The sequence below is a fragment of the Lepidochelys kempii genome, chromosome 1 (genome assembly GCF_965140285.1).
Source record: "Lepidochelys kempii isolate rLepKem1 chromosome 1, rLepKem1.hap1, whole genome shotgun sequence".
Taxonomy (NCBI): domain Eukaryota; kingdom Metazoa; phylum Chordata; order Testudines; family Cheloniidae; genus Lepidochelys; species Lepidochelys kempii.
Window position 1 is genome coordinate 82,558,055 of NC_136380.1, and position 25,011 is coordinate 82,583,065.

Sequence of the window (25,011 nt, forward strand, 5' to 3'; positions counted from 1 at the left end):
GGACTAAGCTATATTTTATATTCCTAAATTGAAATTGGATTTTGCCAGAAAAAAGTTATTTTCAGAAATGAAGAGGTAATCTATTTGGCTGGAATCATATTAATAACAAATCTGGATGTAATATAATAGGCTTTAAAATCTCATGTGAATTCATGGAGAATTTCACAAAGACACTTAGTTAACATCTGAATATTCAAGGAGGCCCTCTTTGTCTTCGTGTCCTTGGTTTACTTTTATTCAGAATTGTTGATTTCTTTTTCTTGGAGGGATTTCCTTTATGTGGATGACTTTTGATGATAATCTCTGGAGTACAAAGATCAAGTGCTTTACAGGGCTTTTTCCTCTTACTAAGAAAAGAAGAGAACAGGTCTTGGATAAATATCATCTCTAGTCCTTAGCATGAAGGCATTTTTATATGTTGTAAACAATTTGTATATGAATGGTCTGTTCTGTTGAGATATTTTGGATTTTACAGTTTTCATAGAAACATAGAATTATAGGAGTGGAAGGGACCGCAAGAGGTCTTCTAGGCCAGTCCCCCACACTTAAGTATTATCTAGACCATCCCTGACAGGTGTTTATCTAACCTGCTCTTTAAAATCTCCAATGATGGAGATTCCAAAACCTCCCTAGGCAATTTATTCCTGTGCTTAACCACCCTGACAGTTAGGAATTTTTTTCCTATTGTCCAGCCTAAATCACCCTTGCTGCAATTTAAGACCATTACCTGTTGCCCTCTCCTCAGAGGTTAACTAGAACAATTTTTCTCCCTCCTCCTCATAACAACTTTTGGAAAACTGTTATCACGTTATCCCCCCCCCAAGTCTTCTCTTCTCCACACTAAACAAACCCAATTTTTTCAATCTTCCCCCATAGGTCATGTTTTCTAGACCTCCAATCATTTTTGTTGCTCTTCTCTGGACTTTCTCCAATTTGTGCACATCTTTCCTGAAATGTGGCGCCCAGAACTGAACACAATACTCCAGTTGAGGCCGTATCAGCATGGAGTAGAGCAGAAGAATTACTTCTTGTGTCTTGCTTACAACACTCCTGCTAATACATTCCAGAATGGCATTTGCTTTTTTTGGAACGGTGTTACACTATTCATTCATATTTACCTTGTGATCCACTATGACCCCTACATCCCTTTCTGCAATACTCCTTCCTATGCAGTCATTTCCCATTTTGTATGTATGCAACTGATTGTTCCTTCCTAAGTGGAGTACTTTGCATTTGTGCTAATTGAATTTCATCCTATTTACTTCAGACCATTTCTCCAGTTTGTCCAGATCATTATGAATTTTAATCCTATCCTTCAAAGCACTTGCAACCCTCCAAGCTTGGTATCGTCCACAAACTTTATAAGAGTACTCTTCATGCACTTATCCAAATCACTGATGAAGATATTGAACAGAACTTGATATACCCTTCCAGCTTGATTGGGGACCACTGATAACTACTCTCTGGGAACAGTTTTCCAATCAGTTATACAGCTACCTTATAGTAGCTCCATCTAGGTTGTATTTCCCTTTTTTGTTTAGGAGAAGGTCATGTGAGACAGTATCAAAAGCCTTACTAAAGTCAAGATATACCACATCTACCACTTTCCTCCTATCCACAAGGCTTGTTACCCTGTTAAAGAAAGAGCTATTAGGTATTTTGGCTGAAGAAGACTGTATTAATGAGGATGCGCACAAATGTGTAAAGTGTCTGGGTATTTGTGGCATCAGGATATATTTTTACACCTGAAATATTACGTGTGTGCATATATGTGTATGGTTCCCCTCTCCCTTTCCTCTTATTTTGTATTTATTTTGGGGTTTGCCAACAGAAAGCTCTTCAGGGCAGGTTGTGTGGGTGAACCAGTTTAATACAGGGGCTAGACACCTGTTTTGATTTGATTCCCTGAAGCATTCCCATGGAATGGATATTCATCTTATTTTTTTTTAAAGCAGAGACAAGAAAAGGTACTAAATTTACTCATGTCTTTAAATGAGTGTTCAGGACAAGCTAGCCAATGCATAGTCTCAAGGAGTTAAATTAGAAATCTGAGGATTTAAGACTGAGCTCAATCTTCGTCTTTTGCAAAAACTTGAAAGGGAACTTCCATATTTTGAACAGTGTATAAATAAGCTGTTTGCTAGCCTCGTTGATAAATAAAAAACAGTGATCCAGACTAACCCTGCAAATGTGGACTCTTAAAGGCCAAATTTGTCCTCACCCTGGACAGAATTGAATCAGAGTTATTCAACCATTATTATGCCAATTTACAAACCTCTGAACAAACATTAAAACCCAATTCCTTCATCAGATTTGTAATATCAGCACATACGACTGACACAAGAACATAAAAAACTGTTGCGGATTCCCATGGTAAAGAATGAAATTCAGGAAACAGTATTTGCGTTAGAAAGCGGGAAAAACTGAAGACCCCAATGAATTCACTATAGAATTTTTAAATACATTTGAATCTGAAATCACATATGTCACCAAGCTTTTGAGAGAAGATAGCTCCCAGATTCCTGTAGGGAAGGAGACAATCTTTTTGCTTTTCAAACCAGATTATTATCCTCAGGAGAAGACATCCTTTCCATAATTAAAGTTACAACCACAGTCTCATTCCAAGGCTGATTTTGATCCTCTTATGAAACCAGGTTTACAACTGCTTTCCTTCAATAAGGTGATGCAAAGCAGCAAGACAATATTAGTGAATCTGGTGTTATATAAATATACACTAATAACACATATTTATCAGCCTCAAATGCAAAACCACATACATGTAAATTTTTATCTCAAATTGGTTATATATTAATTTCCCATTACACTACCTAGAAAACATTATTCTTAAGAAATATCAATTATAAGTACTTTACAAAAGATTTATTGTATTGACTGATAATATTTCCCATTTAATAAAGTCCCTTAAAATATTTAGAAGTGGAAATCAAAATACCAAAAATTATATATTAAAAAACACAGCAGTACGTGGCTCAGAGTTAAGGTAGCTTTGCTGGGCTGACAATGTATTTGTTCATTACTTCCTTTACACAATGTTTGTTTTAGATGTGTCTTAATAACCTTAGCAACTTTTTGAAACAAAGGGCCAGATTCACAGGTACCCTCTGGCTGCTCCAACACCACAGAGCAGCTACAGCATACTGAGCTCTAGATACCAGGGGTGAGATCTTCAGCTGGGATGAACTGACAAATCTCCATTGACTTCGATAGAGTTACATCAATGCACACGAACTGAGGGTCTCATCCCTGGAGTCTAGAGCTCACCTAACTTCCAGTAAATAAATATCATAGAGACATATCGTCAATTTTGAGGCTTGTGATTTAACTAGAAAACATCCATAACTTTCCCCCTTACGCCCAGATCCTGGAAAAAAGCTCTAGATAAGCAGATACATGTGGCTTTCTAGAGTCCCGTCAAAGTAAAAAAGAATAACAAAAAACACTATTATGATTGTTAGAAATCACATATCACTGATAAATTTAACCACTTGGGTATATGGTTCTCTGGTAGAATACCTGACCTAATCCTTTTGGGGTTGTCTACACATAAGTTGTACCTCTTTAATCATACCCATAGAATAGTTAACCAGTATAGTATACTGGTATAGGCAAAGCAGTACAACACCCCCCCCCCAACAACTGTGGATGCATCTGTCCCAGTGTAAAGGTACTCATATTGATATCCTCATTCCCATAGGGGAAAGGGAATAAATTGTATTGGTTTAACACACCTTAATATTAGCATAACTGCTTCCACACTAGGGGTTGTACCAGTATAACTATTTCAGTAAAAATTCATACCCCTAACTCAAATAGTTAGACCAGTACAAAAACAGTGTGTAGTCCAGGTTTTAGATACTTCCGCACTAACTAAAGAAATGAAAACAAAGGAAAGATAGAATTTGCTTTCTTATCAGTTATAGCCTGAATTAACTTTGGTAAAATGAATATTATGCAAAAAGGGATGATTTTCAACCTTTGCCCTCTCATGTCTATCTCAAACACGAAACAGAACAATACATCCATTTACCTGGCCTCAAAACTACTTTCCTTCCGTATGAGAGCAAAGGCTTAGCAATACCACCCGAATGATTCTGGGCTACACATGATAGATAGATCCTGAGCTGGTGGAAGTTGTGACAGTAGAGCTGTACACCAGCTGAGGATCTACACCCTAGTTTCAGTGACTGGGACACGGGAGTATAGCGACTCATCTTTACCTATCAAAAGATCATCTAGCTGTCATTGGACAAAATTTGCTGCCACCATATGAAGATAGAAGTGTTCTTTCAGTACTGAATAGAAATGTTCTTAGGGAATTTACCAAGGATTATGCCACTAACACATAACATCCTTAAGCAATTTAAAACTGTCAAGGGAGTATCTCCTCTTTGTCCACTTATTTAACAACCCTTGATTCCCTGAGGCCCTTTTGGGCAACCTCTGTTAATTTTTGGATGAATCTGGCATTTTGATTCTCAAGGATATTTATGATAAACGTATATGTATATCCTTTGATAGATTAATGAGGTGCATACCATACTCCAAAACAACACTTGTTTGGGTATTTACAAATAAGACATTATCTATGGGAGATAAATAATTTGAGAAATTTTTGTGCCCTTGTGTTCAATCCTTTAGAATATCAGCTTTTAATTATAAATAAAGACCACAAAAAGAATCTGCAGTTGATATCATTTTAGGCTGAATACATTCAGGGAAGAAGAAAGCTAAGATCAAGTGCAAAAAGGATCTGGATCAAAAATTTTGTGATGAAGAATGGATTGAGATATGTAATCAAACAAAAACAATCTCCATTAATGTAAAACACCAAATGCTTACATTTAATGTTATTCATAGAATATGGATGACTCCAGAAAGTATGCACAAAATAAATAGTAGCAGTGATGATATTCATATAAAATGTAATACTGAAATTGAGTCTTGGCATGTGTTATGGAACTTTTCATGGCGCTCACTAATTCTGGACCAAGGTTGCAGAATTTATCAAGGATGCTCTGGAAATTCATACTTTATGTTAACCTCAAATTTTCTTGGTTCAGTGTCTATTTGGCTTCTCTATGGAGAGATATATTACTCTGGCTGCTGCTAGGACTCTTTTATGACATACTGACAAAACACCACTGACCAGTCAGTAGGAGAATGATTAGATTCAGGGCATATGTGTCATCTGACAAAAATAAAAATAAAAAGGCTACTGAACAAGGAGAGACGATCTCTGAAATATATTTATAAATTATGGAACTCTGTAACACTGAACTGCACAATTAGAACAGAGAAGTTTTTTGTGATGGGAAAGGCCAATTATTGAACCATAAATGTCTTTAATAAAAGGGAACACTAAAATAACAGCAAAAGAAATATGCTTGTCTGTGTGTGTGTCTGTGTGTACAAATGCTCCAATCACAAGCCAAAGGGAAATGAGTATGTGTGTGTATGTGTGTGTGTATAGCTATAGCTGGATATTTTCATAATGAAACAAACTTAAAAGCAGAGATTATATATATAATATATATACATACACACACTTATACATTTATACATATCATTGTCCTTTGGCTTGTGGTTAAATAACTTGTTCCAGGAGATCCCATAAAGCGGATTATATATATATATATATATAAAATATCTGTTTTTAAATTTGCTTCATTGTAAAAATATCCTTTTAAAGACCTTTTAAAGACCGCAGCTCCAAAAACAAAACTCAAATTTAAAGCCAGTATAAGTGCCAAAAGAAGCAATATGAACATATATTTCTTCATTCCAGTATACTTGAGATCAGTCAGCAAGAGAACAGAAGTGAACAACGCTTGCTAACGACTTTAGTAAAAAGATCAGTAACCCAAGATCCAAAATAGTATGAAATGAGAAAAAAATCAAATGATTCCACATGTCACTGATAAACTGTCCAATGTAAGACTAAATCATGAGAAGTGCCTCGTATCAGTTATATCTGAAAACCAACTTGCAATTGGCTGTGTAGGACCCTGAAACTCAAGTTCTGTTCAGTGAAACATTGATAAGTATAATCAAGGCCATTTGCTGTGTTTGCACTAACAGATCTTGGCTCTTATCTTGCTCCCATTGAAGTTAATCAGAGATTAGCCATTCATTAAACTCAATGGGGAATTAAAAACAAGGGGCAACGCTTAATGAAGCTTGGAGAAAACAAACACACTGTTGCCTAACTGTGCTGTGCACATTTAATGCATTCTCTCTCCATAACCCACATTTATAATAGCAAACTGACATGTGGCACGCTCTGCTGAGATACTAGAAATAGTGTACATACAGGCTTCCATCTAGTGCTGCCCTCTGACCCAGACTTCTGAGCTACAGAAAAAAAAAGATACAAGCTGGATCAACAAGGACCTTATTCAAAACTCACGGAAATCAGTGGGAGACTTTCCATTGGCTTTAGTGGATTTTGGATCAAACACCAAATGGATATTTGACATAGACTAACAAACTCTGAGGAAAGCTATCAGATATTCTTCAGTGAAGTTTGGTTTTATTTTCCCAGAAAGGAGAGAGGATCTACTTCTTCTTGTGAGATCTTTAGCTCACTTAGCTGAATGGAAATTAATGCTGGCTTGGAATCTCCCAACACACAAAATATGCCTAAAAATGCTGCACTCACCTTTCAAAAATATCATGGAGTTGGGAAATATTGAGGGGCTGCAAGTATCTTCTATTTATGCTGGAGATGCCCACAGCATCCGTAATATAAGATAAATAAAAGCAATCGTTCCAAAACGTTATAATAAAATGTTCACAACTTAAAAGGAAATACTACACAAAATGAACTGCCGCATTATTACTCCCAAGCAAGTCTTTACATAATTGGTACCATAATGAAAAAAAGTCTTTATTAAATATATAATGGCTTTTAATAAACTGACCTGCGAAACACAAAGCGTTTGTGGTGATCTACTTGAATTGTTTTGCTGGGGAAAAGGTGGTGAATGCTCACTTAGAAAGGATGATAAATGAGATGCAGCTATTTTTTCTGTTTTAAACTTTGCTTAATTTCTGGTTCATAAACTAACTAGATAAAGCAACCAACAGCTGCTACCACAAAACACTTCACAATTATCTGATAAAATGTTGCTAAAAACATTGTAATACCTTTAACACAAGGCTGTAGACATATGTGCATGTACCAGTGACAAATTTCCCTTTAAATCTTCTTCTTCACTAATATTTATAGTCAGGAAATCTTAAAGCACCTTTAATGTGCCTATAATCCTGCCCATTTGACAGCTTTTACATAATTTTCGAGGGCGAGGTGACCCAATCATCCCATGCTGTTGACAGTGCAGCTGAAATGACCCTCCAATAAATGAAGCAGGATTATCCAGACACTACGGCAAACAGCAGCTCATAATATGCATCAAAAAATTTCCATAGCACATTGGATCTTCGCCTTCAGTGACACATGGATCATGCCTGAATTTCAAGCACACATTTCCCCAGACACTAGATAAGTTTTTAAGCACAAGTATAGTATGGAGGCTTCTGTCAAATAAGGTTTGTTTTCCACATTTGGAAGGAAATTGCTTTGCATTTACAGGCACAGCTTTAAACTGAATTACTGTTGTTAACTTGTGCTTGGTTTAGTTGTTCCCTGACACCTGCAATGCATTTATGAGTTTACCCACTTAAAATTATAGACCATTACAGGAAATAAATTTTTGCCACAATAAAATCCACTATTGACAATAAACAAGTACTGGTGAATTGTATAGGGAATGATAAAATTGTGCAGAAGTTTTGCTGCATTTCTTATGTCTCTCTGTAAAAATATCTCATACAAAATGCTAGCTAAATGCCCGCTAGGTTTACATGATAATGTCAAGCAAAGGTTTTGATGCTTGTTGCCAATTCATATCACATATGTTGTGTGCTGTAAATTTAGTTTATATTGGAATAATTAGCAGTGACACGGCCAGATTGTATTAATACTCCTGTTCCTATTGCTTAGGGTAGATAGTGAACAATTTGAATGTCACAAAATATCAATACGGATGCTTTATGGCATCATGCCAGAGCTGCCTCAGGACAAGATGGGTTGGGAGTGGTGACAATTTTTGTAAAGACTGTGGAGTTTGTTTGGTCTCATAAGACATTTCTGAGTTCAATTGGATGTCATTTAAAATACCAGTAGAGACACATATTTAAACCATACATAGTTTCACGCTTACAAAACTGAACTCTGGGAGCAAATCTGACATACAGTTTGCGTGCTGCGTTTCTGAGTTGCCCAGCTAGAAAGAAAGCTACGCTGCGTGTGGCAAAAAGGGAGGCGTTCCGAGCACTCTAGTTGCCCATTTCTTGCCCCTGCATGAAGAATTTAGAAGAAAACTGAAACATTATTTAAAAGGAACAAAACCAAACGCTAGTCTACATTATAAACAAAGCCTGACCTTTACTACCTAACCGTTTACATACTTATATAAGGCTTAACTAAAGGCTGTACGTTTCTGAAGCACGTGCTAAAAATGAGCAGTCCCTTCTTTCTACCCTGCCCCATAATACAAGAAAAGAGATGTCCCTCAAAAAAATGTATGATAAGTAAATGTAAAAACAAACAAACATATAACTTATTTATTGGGAGGCAGTGTGGCTAGTGAATAGTACATCAGACTGGTAATTAGGAGATGTCAGTTTTATTCCTGGTTTTGACACTGATGTGCCATTTGACCCTGGACAAGTCACTTCACTTCTCCGTGCCTCAATTGCCTTGTCTCCCCAAAATAGGAATAAAGATACATAACCTTCATTGTTCTTTGAGATTCTTTGGGTGACTTAAACACTATACAAGAGGCAAATATTGCCATTTGCATAATACAATAGGCATGTAGTATTCACTGTTACTGGAGATCAGTGAGTCAAATACAATTGTTACCTTTTAAAAATGCATAATAACTTTTTAGTTACACATGCTAAAACAGAGGTAATCATATCTCATGATTCAAGACACAAGCCAGTTGTCACAGAACCAAGAAGGAACTGTTTCCCCCATTGCACATTTGTTCAGGTGAATTATGTGAGGTTTTCACCTTTCTCTGGTGCATCAAGTATCGATCTTTGCTGGAGGCAGGATATCAGGTTTAATGGACTAATAGTCTCTACTGGTATGTTCTTGGATCTCAGTAATAATACAGAGCTCTTTTCTTATCTGAGATCTGCTGGCATGCATCTTGGTGAATCTAAAAAACACACATACTTAGTGAAAGACAACTATGTGTTATTCTCTAATACTTTACAACAGGATGCATGCCCAAGCATCTGAAGTTAGTAGTAACCCTGCAGGTTTGCTAACTATGTGGTTAGGCACATGAGAAATATTCCGATGTGCTAAATTCATGTGGGTAGAAAATAATCCAAAGTCTAACACCTGCAAAAATATTCATAGGAATATACATATGCAGCATATTGGGATCATTACATGCACCACTGAAACACAGCCATGATCATTTAACAGTGGACAGCAACACTGTACCACCAGTACAAAACAGAAAGAAAATTACTTCACACAACTTTATAATAAAATACAGTTTAATTCTGGACTCCTGATGTAATGCTTCAGGCATTCCAACAAGACGATGCATCAGCAGAGTCATATCTTGCACTAAGGTCATGGAGCATGTAACTACAGAAGTCATGACCAGCAGAGAGGGAGAGGTCAATGCTACTCAGGGGGCATGGGAGTCAGATTGGATGGTTCAAGGATGCTGGGACTGACAATGTGGTTGGAGAGATAAGTGTAACCCCCTTTCCTCCCTGGGTTACTCGGGAGCTGGCAACACTCACCTGTGTGTCCGGGTGGCCTGATGTTGTCGACAGTAAAAGAGATCCTGAATATCCCAGTGGTGATGTTGGATAGGGGGAATCCTCTATCCACTCCTCTGCTGCAATCCTTTTACTTGTGAAGGAAATTAAAATTGGTGGTGCCTCCACCTGGCTTGGCCCTGTACACACTAACTGGTGTGTCTTCAGAGCCTCCAGGAATAAACCTGAGCTAATCTAGGCAATGAGTCTAACTCAAAAACACCATTATAAACAATATACACCCAGATTGGAATTAACGCACCTTTAGTTAACAATTTAAGAAAACACGGTATAACAAACTAAGATTAAATGTCACAATTAATTTAAATCAGCAGGGGGCAGTTTGATAAATCAATGAACAAATACAGTTTACAGTAAGAAATGAAACTTATCTAACCTGCATTTACACGGCCATCATTTACCCCACCCCGAGTGTACACTCCTCTGAATTTCACAGTTCTAAATACTTGCTTGCAGGGAGATGTTTGGATATTTTGAAGCTGAGGAAAGCACTCTGTTGCTCCAGTAAATCAGTCCAGCCAAGGCAACAAGGGGCAAAACAATTCTAATTTGGGGTCATTCCAAGCTGCACACTCCCTCTGAAGACTGGAGTTGTTTAACCAGATGTCAGCAACCCTGGGTTCTGGTTAGATAACAAGACTACTCCACCTCTTCTCAGATTCAGACAACCCCTTAAATTCTCTTTGCTGTCCCCCTTCCCTTGCAAACACTTCCCCAAACAAGGGTGGTGGTTACTCACACCGTCTTCACTGCAGGCCCATCTCAGTCAGCTCTGGGCACAGCAACACTCTCTGTCCTGGCCAGGGAAGGCACCAACAGCCTCTGAGGCTCCCTGCTTGACCAAAGTCCCAGCAGACTCTCAGCAGCAGCTTCTGGCCTTTTGGCAGCAGCTCCTGGTTTAGAAAGACCTCCAGAAAGCTCCAAAAATGAGCAAACAAAAAACCTCCTCTCCAAAAATGAAGCCCACAGCATGGTCTCTCTGTATTTCCTGGAAGTGTCTCTGTCTCTTACCCTAGGCATCATGGGAGGTGAAATCTTCAAGGCTGGATTGCAGCACTCAGGATCTTCCCAACTGGAATACTTCCAATTAAGTTCAAAGGCCCCTCTAGTAAAGGGTGCCTACATAAGACAAGATGACTTTCTCTAAAACTTGTCAGAGAAAGGGTAACTTGGATAAAATATGGTTGTATATACACTCTTTGGGCTAGGGTCATCTTTTTTGTTTTGTTTGCACAGTGGCATACTGGTCTGAGAGTGGGACAGCTAAGCACTACCACAATACAAATAATAATAAATTATTACCTATATATAATTATATATAATTAAATAAATTACCTATACTTAAGCATTTGGGGTATGGGACCACCTGTTTTACTGTGTTCATTTACAATGACTAGCACAATGGGGCTCTGATCCCTGATTCTCCCTGTCATCCAGAGATGGTGCCACAATATAAATATATAACAATAACAGTTGTGAAGGTGTTGGGGTCAAACATTGTTTATGGGGAAGCGGTGTAAGGGACAGTGAAATTGAATAGAGTTGTGCTTGACTGCATTAATAAAGAGAACTTTATCAACTGAGAAATTTTGGTAGGGCAGAATGGGTTTTTAACAAAACTCTAGGACTAACTCCCCTACTCTTGAAAAAAAAAGTGACATCACATATTTATTTAATACCCACAAGTTACATCCCATAATTTCAGAAGCAGTACTATGAAACTAAAAGGTTGGAAAAGACATCCTAGGTACAGAAATAATTACAATTATGAAACAAGAGTAATAATAAATACGTCAATTTCTATATTACTTTTTTGTTCCTTCATTTTGGTAGTATTTCATCACAATGTTTGCAGGACTCATTTGCATTCCAAGTGTTCTTATTAAACTAGCACCATTTATTCAACAATAGATACAAGACTTTCTATTTTTAAAATTCTATTTCCAGGCATGATCTTGGCATGCAAAGTCAAATCCCAAGAGTGACTCTTTTAAATATATTTTTAAACCAAACCACTAAAAATAAAATCCATCTGAACAGTTTTAGGTTACTTGAAGGGAAAACAAATAGAAGATAGGAGTTTCATCTGCTTTCCCCTTTCTCCCCCCAACTTCTGCAACACAAGGTCTGCATCAATTTTAAGAAAAGCAAACAAAAGTTGTTTTTTCCCCCATATTATTTTTGGAAGTTTTATTTATTTATATAAAACAATGACTAGGGAGAAGATTCAGTTTTCCCAGAATGTAATAATTGCTTTCCCTATGCACATGTCACGTACATTGACTGGATATACTATAATGGCTCCAATTAAATCACTGTATCTATTGTATGAAATATTCACACACCAGGAGGAATTTGTATCCACTAGAATATAAAGGGGATGGCCTTTTATAGCCCTAATGAACATTACAAAGTAAATGCCATATTTACTGCACATGAGCTGCATTTCACAAAAGCTGCAAATTTGTATTTAAATGATAGATCATTATGCTTCCATTTGAAATGGAGTTAAAGTCCTTTTACAGTGCAGCGTCATTTCACTGTAAGTAGGTTACATTGTGCTAATCTCCTTGGAATATAGTAACTGTCAGCCACCTGACATTCCAACCCACGCAGAGGAGGCAGGGCAGATGAAGAGAAATTGCCACTATTCGTATCATGAGAAGTAAGGAAGAATCACAGCGTATCCACACTGATGCAGTTGTTCCCATTAGGTAGTATAGACAGGAGGAGCAAGAACTTCGCCTTTTATAGTCAGGCAAGCACATGTCCGGGTGCCAGTTTCCACAGAAACTGCAGAGCATGAGAATAGCTAGGTACTCATATGGCCAACATCACTGCAATATCTAAACACCACACAAACATGTATTATCCTCATTTTTACAGATGGGGAACTAAGGCAAAAGACCCCATGTCCACAAATGGACTTAGGGCACATAGCTTTTAAGTGTCTAGAACAGGGGTGGGTAAACTATGGCCCAGGGACCACATCCAGCCCTCCAGAAGTTTTTATCTGGCCCTCGAGCTCCCGCTGGGGAGCAGGATCCAGAGCTTGCCCTGCTCCAGCGCTCCAGCCAGGAAGTGGGGTCAGGGGCTTGCCCTGCTTCTTGCGGCTCCTGGAAGCAGTGGCATGTTCCCCCTCTGGCTCCTATGCGTTGGGGCAGCCAGGGGGCTCCGCATGCTGCCCCCGACCCAAGCACCACCCCTGCAGCTCCCATGGGCAAGGAACAGCGGCCAATGGGAGCTGCAGGGGCGGCGCCTGTGGAGGGGGCAGCGCGCAGAGCTGCTTGGCCACACCTCTGCGTAGGAGACGGGGGGGGGACATGCCACTGCTTCTGGGAGCTTCTTGAGGTAAGCGCCACCTGGCGCCTGCACCCTGACCCCCTCCTGCGCCCCAACCCCCTAATCCAGCTCCGATCCCCCTCCTGCTCTCCGAACCCCTCGGTCCCAGCCCAGAGCACCCTCCTGCACCCCCAACTCCTCATCCCCAGCCCCACCCCAGAGCCCACACCCACAGCTGGAGCCCTCACCCCCTCCTGCACCCTACAACCAATTTCGTGAACATTCATGGCCCGCCATACAATTTCCATACCCAGATGTGGCCCTCAGACCAAAAAGTTTGCCCACCCCGGTCTAGGAAGATCACTGGAATCCACAAACGCCATGTTTGGTGCCCAGGCTCTCAATATAATGAATGAGCACCTAGAGAATGGGATAAACTAAAGCCAGCATGCAGAGAACTGCCTAAACTAGCTAATGGGACATGCTGAGGAGAGGGTGTGTCCAAAGCCCTGCCCCCTCTCAGAGATAAGCACTTAAATCTGGGCTGCAGGGAAGCTCTTATCTTTGTTTGTGATCCACAGCCAGGAATCCTCCTCCTGGAGTCAAGCAGCTTAGGCTCCTAAGCTATTTCTCATGAGAAACGCTGGTGGAGACAGTGATGGTGTTGTTTCCTTTATAACTTTTAGAGCACTCTCATGGGATGTGGATGACCCTGATTCAATTGCCTGCTATGCCTGATGGGGAAAAAAAATGAAACAGGGGGTCTCCCACCTCTTGGGAGAGTGCTCCAACCAGTGGGCCATGCAACATTCTGTTGTGGGCTGCCCTCAGTCTATCCTTTTGAAGCTATTCCACTTTGGACTAAAGAATTGAATTGGAGCAGCAGGACTAGCCCCTAGCTCTCCCCGGTGGCTGCCCTAACCACTAGACTACAGAGCCATTTTCAGTTACATGCTCTCTCTGGGCCAATGACTATTTAGGCATTTATCCACAGTAGAACAGCTTCTTCTGGAGAGTTTGTGGGAGCCCTCACATCATAATATGCCATAGCTCAGTTGTTAGGGTACTCAGTTGAGGAGACTCCTGTTCAAATAATTTTTCCCTAGGAGGCAAATTGGGGAACAGTTGAGTGTTCTAATCACTGGTTTAAAAGTTATAAGATGGGCACCACCATCTCCTCCTCCTCCTGCTAGACTTTGAATGGGACCTGATCCAGTAGGTATGTTTGGAGCATGCCTACCAGATCAGGCTTCACCAGCAAGTAGGGCCTACCTGCACTTGATTTGAAGATCCCACTGGGGCTTGTGTGAGATAGGTTCCTACATGTAGACTGAGGCATTGTGCATGCATCCAGAGGCAGAAACTTAGGCACCTAGGGAACTTTTACAGCAGAAATTTAGACTCTGAATGAGTTTAGGTGCCAACAGGATTAGACGATAGCAGAGTGGGAATTTTGTGAATCGCAGTGGCAACTAAATCTGGAATTTACACACAGATTCCCACTGTGGATCTGGGGCAGAGAGATTTAAAGTCTGAACATCTTTGGCTTCCACTAACTCCAACATCTCTGCAAATTAGTCTCTAACATATAACTTGCCCCAGGTCAGAGAAGAAGTTTGGGAAGAACCTGAAATGGAAACCAGATCCCCTTAATCCCAGTCCAGTGATTTAACTACTAGATCATTTTGTCACCACACCCAGGAGAAAGAGAGGGTTTCTTTTTCCAGGTAAGGCCTCTCCTTTATAGTGAAGCTCCACATACAATGGAGTGTTTGGGTAGAAAAAAAGCCATTTCAATATTAGATGGTTCCTCTATAAATATTAATCATACAGCTGCTTAAAGGATTGAACTCATTGGCATTTATGTATCACATTTTTGTTTATTTATTGAGACAAGTAATGTGGGCCAAATTATGTGCTGAGAAACATACTTGAAGGTTTCAGAGGAACAGCCGTGTTAGTCTGTATTCGCAAAAAGAAAAGGAGTACTTGTGGCACCTTAGAGACTAACCAATTTATTTGAGCATGAGCTTTCGTGAGCTACAGCTCACTTCATCAGATGTTTACCGTGGAAACTGCAGCAGACTTTATATACACACAGAAATCATGAAACAATACCTCCTCCCACCCCACTGTCCTGCTGGTAATAGCTTATCTAAAGTGATCAACAGGTGGGTCATTTCCAGCACAAATCCAGGTTTTCTCACCCTCCACCCCCCCACACAAATTCACTCTCCTGCTGGTGCTAGCCCATCCAAAGTGACAACTCTTTACATAATCAAGTCGGGCTATTTCCTGCATAGATCAAGGTTTTCTCACATCCCCCCCACCCCCATACACACACAAACTCACTCTCCTGCTGGTAATAGCTCATCTAAACTGACCATTCTCCAGGTTTAAATCCAAGTTAAACCAGAACATCTGGGGGGGGGGGGTAGGAAAAAACAAGAGGAAACAGGCTACCTTGCATAATGACTTAGCCACTCCCAGTCTCTATTTAAGCCTAAATTAATAGTATCCAATTTGCAAATGAATTATACTTGAAGGTAGCACTGACCTTAATGGGAGTTGTGCCTATGCCTCTAGGTGCAGAATTTGGCCTTATGAATTTAATATATTGTATTATCAACATTAAAATGTTTTAATCTAAGAGACAGCTATACGTGCTAGTTTTTTTTTTTTTTTATAATTTAAGGGCTTTCTTTATAAATGAAATGAAACCTACTTTATTTCATGTTCAGTTTATAATTTAAATCTAAATTTACAACATTTAAAATAAATCTGTAAGAAACTGTCCTTTTGGATGAGCACAAGCTGAGATGAAAATTAAATTCAAATGTCAGTCTACAGTGATTGATGAGGTGCAAGTTTTCCCTGTTTCTGTTAGCAATATTTGTATTCACAATTAAGCACCAATTCTTTTTAATTTAAAAGCTGGTGTCTGTTGGCCCCTAGGTGTATGCCATGTACGGCAGATACTGCACCTTTTTGTTTTAGCCCTAGCGTTGCACTTTTCGTGAACAACACCGCAACCTCTTGCACATGAGAAAGGCTCAGCTAAAAACAAAGCCTACTAAGCAATTAGCAATTGCATTGTTTGGCACGTGGTGTTTTAAAATACCCAGATGCATTTGTTAAGTTATGGGGAAATGGGAATGCTTTTTTGAGCACAAGCTTATTTAAAACAAAACAAATCAATAGTGGTTTGTATACTACTAGTGCTTTTTTAACCACATATTTTTCAATGCAGCCAATAACATTGTTCTCTCCCCGATTTAGTCCCAAGGCACTGAAACAGGTTGAGCGTACACTTTTCAGTTTTACTTTCTTCTTGCCTTGTAACAAGCGTGTACAAGAACCAGAACTTGAATCTTGAAAGTGACCTGCAGGTTACTAAGATGACCAGTTGGGAGGCTCGTACTGAATAAACGCTAGGGCAGCCAGCTATAATGCGCTTCTGAGCAGGTAAACTACATCAAAGAAAGCAGAGGGGTACATATGGGATTAGGAGTTGGACAGAAATAGATGATGCAGAACTCTGGACTCACAGCTACTCACATCACCCGTAAAGCACTTTCACATCAGAGTAGACCACTTCAAGCCAAGGAATAACTGGCAAAAGTGTCTGATGTGGTCATATTCTCCGTGACAGGTAATGTACTCAAGTCGTGGCATTTTGGATAGGCTGATGTTTTTTAACAGACTTCAGAGAGAAACGGTAAATAAGAACATTAACTATGGTACAGGAAAGGTTAAAAAAATGCAAGAACAATAGCACCAATAGCACATATAAGCAAATGCTGTATGAAGAAACAGAATCAATCAGATAGAAGGTCTGAGCAACCAAAACAGGAGTGGAATCAAACTGGAGTGTATCATTATACATGGTTCTTATTTTAAGTAGCATTTTCCATCTTCAAAGTGCTTTGCAAACTTAAATGCTGTAAGGTAGATATTATCACACCAATTTATAAATAGGGAAATCTAGGCACAGAAATTAAATGATTACCTCAAGACTACAAAGGAAATCAGCATAGAGCAGAGATTAAAAGTCAGGAGCTCCTGGCTTCCAGTCCCTTCCTCAAGCCACTACACTCCATCTCTCTACTTTGAATTCTTTTTCACATGTTATGGATCCCGTCCACGTGGCTGGCGAAGCCAGAGAGCAGGCCCATTGTAAAATGTATACACTTGGTTTCTGAAAAGTGAGTGTGTAATCTATACTGTTTCTCAACCTGTGCTGCTAAGTGGAAGGGCATGTCAAAAGGCTCCTGGCATATAAAGGATCAGCTAACAGTAAATGTAGCCAAAGTTTCCAAACACAAGAATGTTGTAAATTCTGTATTTAGCCATAGATGATTTTCATTTACCTACACGGGATGGACTGTGAGTCTGATTCTAAAGACCATGAAACTGAGTCGTACGGCGCTATTGTACTTGTACTTGGGCTAAATTCTCTGCCGACGTCAATAGAGTTATGCCAACAGAAAAGTTAGCTCTACCTGTTCTTCATTAGCCTTAGAATGAAGGTGGAAAGCCTACTGGGATAGCACCTTGGGAAAAAAACATATCCATAAATCAAGTGGTATAAGCCCGACTTCTACTCTGAGGGAACACCTGAGAGCATCACATTAGGGCTCCCTTCATCTCTTTCTTCCCCCACCACTAACTTATAGCTTTTGAACACAGCCCTTTACCCCTGTACTCGTGTCCCTTTTCCTACATAACAAGCTACAACCTCCTCCTCCTTCAGATCCCTCCTAAAAACCCACCACTTCCACTGAGGATTTAAACATTCATCTGCTCTCCACTGCTGTCCATCTCTTCCTCATGCCTAACCTTTTTCTTCCTAGTCTGAGTTAAACTGTAAACTTGTTGAGGGTACTGAGTGTGTTTGCTTGTGTGTTTGTAAAACTCCACGCCCAGTGCACCTACAGCACCATCAGATCTCTGGTTTTAAGACACACATAGTTGAAAATAAGTTTTTAAATAAGGCACAGAATCTGAAGTTAGCTTTAAAGCAATATAGAGAAGCAATTCTGGTTCCAAGGAAATCAAGATGAGTTTTATTGTTGACATAATTTGGGAGCAGGATTGGGCTCCTACATAAATAGTAAGTGCAATGTAATAAATGTTGTGGTGTTGAAAATTGTTTGGGAAGTGGGAAGGGAGCATAAAGGCAGGCTCTAACAAGCTCTCCTATTCACTGGGATTCTGATAGTAAGAGACTTCAGAGGGGAATACATATTTTATATAATTGAAGGTAGGGGAAAAAAACTATGAAACAGCCATTTCTGTTTTTAAATATGAGCTATGCTTTGGCTAAAGACAAGCAGCAAAATCAGAAAGAATAAATACAATGAGCTGGAAACCTTATATAAATGATAAAAATAATAATGCATTACTGCGAGGAGGTAAAGCAGTGATTGCCTTAGAAGTGTACTGCTATTGAAGCAGGAATTAAACTGGGTGGAAATGATGATGCATTTGTTGGCCACTAGCTCCTGCAGATAGAGATTTGCAATAGTGAATGGTATTAAAGCTAGAGAGAAAGTTAACTAAGTAGAATGGCTGGTCTGTCAAACCACATGGATAGAATGTATTATTTGTTATATGAGTAAATATCACCAATTTAACACTTCCATAACCTTAATGAGGGCTTGACATGACCTCAGATAAGATATAAGAAAGCACTTAAGAACATGCTTAATTCCCAGCCATGTGCTTAAGTGTTCTCTTGAATAAAGATGCCTTCCTGCGTCAAGGCCACAAGCAGAGATATTTCTGACAATGTTATAGCAGGAAAAAATAATTCTGTTTTCCAAATTCAAACTAAACCCTCTATTAATGGCTAAGGTATTGTTGAGGGAATTTGTCGTTACATATTGTGAGTACATTTTCCTCATTTTAATCGGGCTCAGCCCTTTATTTATGGCAACTAAGCATTTGGTTAAAGGGGAGAGAAATCAGATTCACAGTTAGTGCATCAGAAGCCGTAAGCCATTTTATGTGCAGATTTTCCAGTTTCAATTAGAAGGAATTTTCGGTCATTGGATGATGTGAAAAATTATCTAATTTCCATTACATGAAACCAAACCACTAAGATGTTCCTGATGAGGGAACCAGTGGCCTCATATTTCCTGTGGTGTGCCATCTCTATTAGACTTTGTAAACTGCGGCAGTTTGAAATCTTTAACCAGCCATTACTAATAAGCATATGTTAATTGTAGCAGAGATCATAAGCAGGTCAATTAGGAGGCAAAGACTGGAACAGAATGAAACATTCAGCTGGAGGGAGAATTCAGGGCAGGTGTGGGCCAGCATGCACTGCCCTGGCAGGAACTCTAAGCATCTTGGGTAGAGCTCATTTAATGTTTTGATTTGCTGAATTTGCATTTCAGATTTTCATTCCTAATAGACAATATAGTCAGTCTTTGTTAATGAGGACTCTGATTACAAGTGCCATTATAATTGGGAATTAGCAGGCTAGCCATGTTTTGGAGATTAAATCCTAAATAAATTGGATTAAAGACAATGCTGCTGAAATCCCTTTCTTTTTTGTTTTCTCAAGTCAAAGGTGAGGAAGACTCCATTTGTTTTGTACATATGGCTCTTACCTTGATTAGCATGTTTCGAGGTTTGTTTATACTTTTGAATATCGCATCTATTAGCAGTTCCTATATATGAAATTTCTATGTTTACTTAAATGATCCTGATAAAATGAACACTTTTATTGTTATGGGTTGGTTGTTATTAAGTCTTGATAGCTGGGAATTAAATACATTCTATGTCTTTTTTTTAGAATAAACAAAAGAAGTGACTTTACAATGAGATTTACATTCCTGTCCTACAATTTGCTATGCAGTACATACTCTTGAATTAAAAATGAACTTTTGCTTGAGATACTTGAGCCTGTGCTACTGTTTCTTACATGACTCCATTGACATCAATGGAGTTACTCTGGATTTACAAGGGTTTACAAGAGAATAGACTCTGATGTACAGCCTATCATTAGGCAGATATTTAAACATATTTTCAGTTCAGTCCCAAACAATCCGAGTGAGATTTTTTTTTCTCCTAATTTGATCTCAGGTATAAGTATGAACAAAGCTTTTGCCCAAAGGTAAGTTTTGTCATTGGCTGTACTAGTTTTATGATAGGTCTTTTTGTCATTATAGCAGCATCTGTTGAAGAGCACTTTTCATGCATCTCATATTGCAGCATTATCTCTTACATCAAATATAGCTCAGATTCTTTTAAAATTCCTATGGGTCATTTAATAGTATAATACAGATATACTCCAACAATTTCATTATTAAGTTCACAGAACAATTCTTCACAAGTTATCACCGGTTTTGAATTGTGGGGGGAACAGTTTAGCAAATTAAGAACAGTATATCCCATGTCATAGCACCTTCCGTTATGCAGATTACTATAAAAAAAGAAAAGAAAAACCTCTTCATTTACAGTCCATAAAAAGAAAAAAGAAATAAAAGTCTCCAAATCTTCCACTAGCAAGAGAACCATAAAAATAAGCCAAACAAATCAGTTAAGTCTCAGTAACTTAGAAATGTAAACACAGTGCTTTTGGTTCTTTATGATGGAAGATTCAGCATCTCTTTGCTAACTTCATTCATTTCTGAAAATGTCTCTCTTTGTGGCTGCTCACATTGTTTCTTTTGGACCAGCTCCTTATTGGTGTAAATCAGGTGCTTTCCTTGCCATGGTAGTACAATAAATATTAGAACACATGCATGTGGGATCTAAGATGAATTATTCTGTGGAAAACCTTCTAGGGATATCAGTGTCCTTCTGCTACTTCCCTGGACTGAGAACCAGGCACATTAATACAAAATGCAAAATGCTAGTTGAAGTTATTTGCTTTCAAGCTCACAAGAGAATACAGCACATCAGTTACAAAAAAAAAAAAAAGAAAGAAAAAGAAAAACTGATTTGTTAAAATCTGAATGCAAGAGGCATTTCCATACTGTTGCATTGAAACTCTTGACACAACCAGGAAGTTGTTTTTCTTCAGTTTACGTTTCAGAGCAGATCAAAACATCATAGTTTAAATGTCTCCAACCCAAGCTATTTACATCAGTTGTTTAGAACAGATAATATTTTTTATTCTATAATAAAACATGGTGAGTCATAGAGATGCGCAAGTAATCAGGTTCTGTGTGTGTTTGACACTCTGGACATTTTCATTTAGCATGTATCTTACATGGTGGATAACCTCTCTTACCATTACAACTTTGTCTGATATTTATGTATAGTATTAGGGTTTTATGGAGACACATATTTCTTTCTTCATTGCTTAGGTTTATTTCAGAGAGAAAGAGAGAGAAGCACAAAGAAAATCGTCTCAGGAAGTAAATGTGATCACAGTAGTGTTAGGATGTCAGTGTTCAGTGCTAGCATCTTGGTACTAATTCACCTGAACCTCCAACATCTGTCTACCTCCCATGTGCTTCCAACATTGAGTTCTATTATCTTGCTACTACCATAAAAATAGATGTAGCCTTTGACTAATGAAGAGTAGAGAAATGGAAAATTTGAAGTGTAGGGTGTGTGATGAACAGACAAAACAGGCAATGAAAAGGGCTCGAGAACATGGAGAGCAGAGTTTGTAATATTTACAAGAACTCCCACAGCAGTAATAACACACATGGACATCACTTTTTATAACTAAAAACTGGCTCTGTGGAAAAGGTAGTCTATGCACTAGTTCTCTTTGAAAATTAGGGTATAGGACTCATTTTTAAGAACAAGCCAATTGTGAATTAGGACTGGACAAAAAGCTATACAATATTTTTCAAACAGTAAAAAGCCACCAGTGTTGCAAAGCCTGCTAGAGGAGCTATTTATTAATTATTATTATTACTCAGTAACTCAGAAATGGCCTACGCAATTAATGTCAAAGTCTGGCGCAAATTAAATTTCCCTCTAGGCAGGAGCTTTGTCCGGGAAGTCCAGGGATGCTAGGTAAGTCAAAATCAGGCTTATAATAGAAGAGTCTTGCAACCTCAATCACAGAAGAACTACCATTATTGTATTGTTAGTATTTCTAATATGGTGTTGCCCAGAGTTCAAGAGAGACTGGGTGAAACACTGCATGAATATTTAGGAAAACACTCTCTGCGCCAAAGAATTTACAATCCAAGAATTTATGTCCCTTTAACTGTGACTGCATAATAATCCTAGTATCTAATCTGACTGTTTTTCTTTACTGTTTACTATTTGTTATTTATACAGCTCCTAAAATGTGTGTGAGGCACTTTATAAAATGTGTAAGAGACACAGTCCTTTTCCAAAATAGCTTAAAATTTAAGTACAGACAAAACATAAGTAGACTTACAATCAGAGAGTAGCATGATGGGAGAATGAAGGTTACAATAATAAGATTACTTATGTGGTTATTTCAGTTACATATACACACTTCTAAGTTATATTATTCTATTCTATTCTGGATTTTGTTTTTCTGAGATACTATTATTTAGGATAGGCACATGTGGATGGGATAAGAGTAGAAGGATGAAGTGACCTGGAGGGTAGGGGTAAGCAAAAAAGGAAGGAAGAGAAGAGGAAAGGGGAAGTGATGAAGGACAGAGGAGAAAGAAAAGGGAGGCAGTGGGGAAGAAGGTGGAGGAGTAATGGATGACAGGCAGAAGTAGAAGGTGGTGACTGAAATGGGTGACTGGCAGAGACAGAAGGGGGTAACTGACATCCATGTGTGGGAAGGGAACGGGAGCTACTGAAGTCCAGCACCCTGGTGATGTTACTGCTGCAGTGTCCTGCTTGGCAGAGGGAAGGGGAAAGGGAGGGGGAAGAGAACGAGGAAGAGGAAGGAGTTGAGGAGGGGCTGTCAGTCTCTTCACTCCTTTGTGGCTCCTTGCTGGCCAGCTGGCTGTAGAGGCTTCCAGGGTAAAGGCAAGCCCATTCTTCTCATAGAGTCTCAGATGCTGAGGCAGTGTCCCCCGGCAATTCAATTCCTGACTGGAGAGTGAGCCTCTTCCTTCCAGGGGTTTGCTCCAAGTTCTAGTTAGTGGGATTTGGCTCCAAGTGACATAGTTGGAAGCAGGAAAATAGATGCTGCAGGCCTGGTGATATTATCATCAGAGAGGTGAGGGTATATGTCTGTCTGTCTCAGAGCACTAGGACTTACAACTAGGTTATTCGCAAAAAGAAAAGGCGTATTTGTGGCACGTAAGAGACTAACAAATTTATTTGAGCATAAGCTTTCGTGAGCTACAGCTCTAGGTTATTTAAATTCTTATTGAGACTGATACCATATACATTCGATGCCATATATATTTGTATACTTTAAGCAATGCATACATTATTTTTCATTGTGTTACATACACTTGCACCCAGGCTGAATTTGACCATGGTTACTAACCTTCCCCGAGAACGTTTTCAATATGCAGTGTGGTAAGAATCAATGGGCCAAATTCAGTCCTTAAGCAGGAGTGACTCCATTGTGTTAAGTGGAATTGTTCCTGCCTACACCAGTGCTGAAAGCTGACCGCAATTCAGTCTGAATATTGCTAAGATCTCATTTTCCAGAGTCCCTGTGGGTGAAGATAATTTGGAGAGAAGAGGAACAGAAGAATTCCAAAGGAAATTATCAGCAAAGCAAATGGACCATCTGTAAGATTATCAGTCAAGCAATAAAATGGTTTCCTCACCTGCCACATTCAGATTGGCTTTCCCAATCCAGGGCTCCCCTGAGAGTCTCATGTGACTCTGTAGGTGGCTGGCAAGTGGATGCACAGCTGATGGCCAAGATTTTCAAAGGAGGCGTGATCTGAGTTACTATGATTTTTGGGTTTCAAACTGAGAGCCCTTAAAGCTGAGAGCACTTTCTGAAAATCAGGCCCAATTAAAGAGTCAGAAAATTGGGCATCCAGAAACAGAGGCACACAGAATCACATCATAAAACAGGGTGACCGTAAGGGATGGGTTTACTATAAATACCACACAAAGAGAGCCTGTGTTGCAGGACTCATGATGTTTACTTGCATTTGTACAAAATAAGCCTCAATCCTAGGGCTTCTCTTTGAACCAAGAGAACTAAATGTAACTACCATTCCAAGGGCAGCCACTGGGATACTCACAAATAGCAGGTGTCCTCTTTTGGCAAGTCAGACAAAGTTTTCATAGACTGGAATTCTGGATCTGCAGGCAGTGTGCGCTGAAGGGAGTTGGCTGTGGAACTCTATCAATTCTTTCCTTCTTGGCGGAAGTACGTGTCTGAACGGTGTTCCATGAGATTGACTAAAGCTCCAGGATGAAGACCAGGGTTGAAAACTCCTCTAGCAGAATGGAACTTTCTGTGCAAGAGACATGGCTTTCTCTGGGGCCAGCCCAGCACAAGCATGAACTCACACAGGAAATAGGGAGGATCACAAACATGACCACCATCTGCTACAAGTCTAAGGTGAATTTCTTTGACCTATCTTCCCTAACATAAGCTTATAGAATATCAGGGTTGGAAGAGACCTCAAGAGGTCATCTAGTCCAACCCCCAGCTCAAAGCAGGACCAATCCCCAATTTTTGCCCCAGATCGCTAAATGGCCCCCTCAAGGATTGAGCTCACAACCCTGGGTTTAGCAGGCCAATGCTCAAACCACCGAGCTATCCCTCCCCCCAGAAGTGTGTGTGTGTGTGTGTGTGTGTGTGTGACAAAAAAACTAAAACCAAAACACTGCACACACTTATCCCCCAGGGGAGAGGATGAGACAACAAACACATGACAGATGTTAGTCACATTTCTTAATGCACTACTGTATGTCACTCATGCTACTATGATGAACACAGAATAAACCCTTATA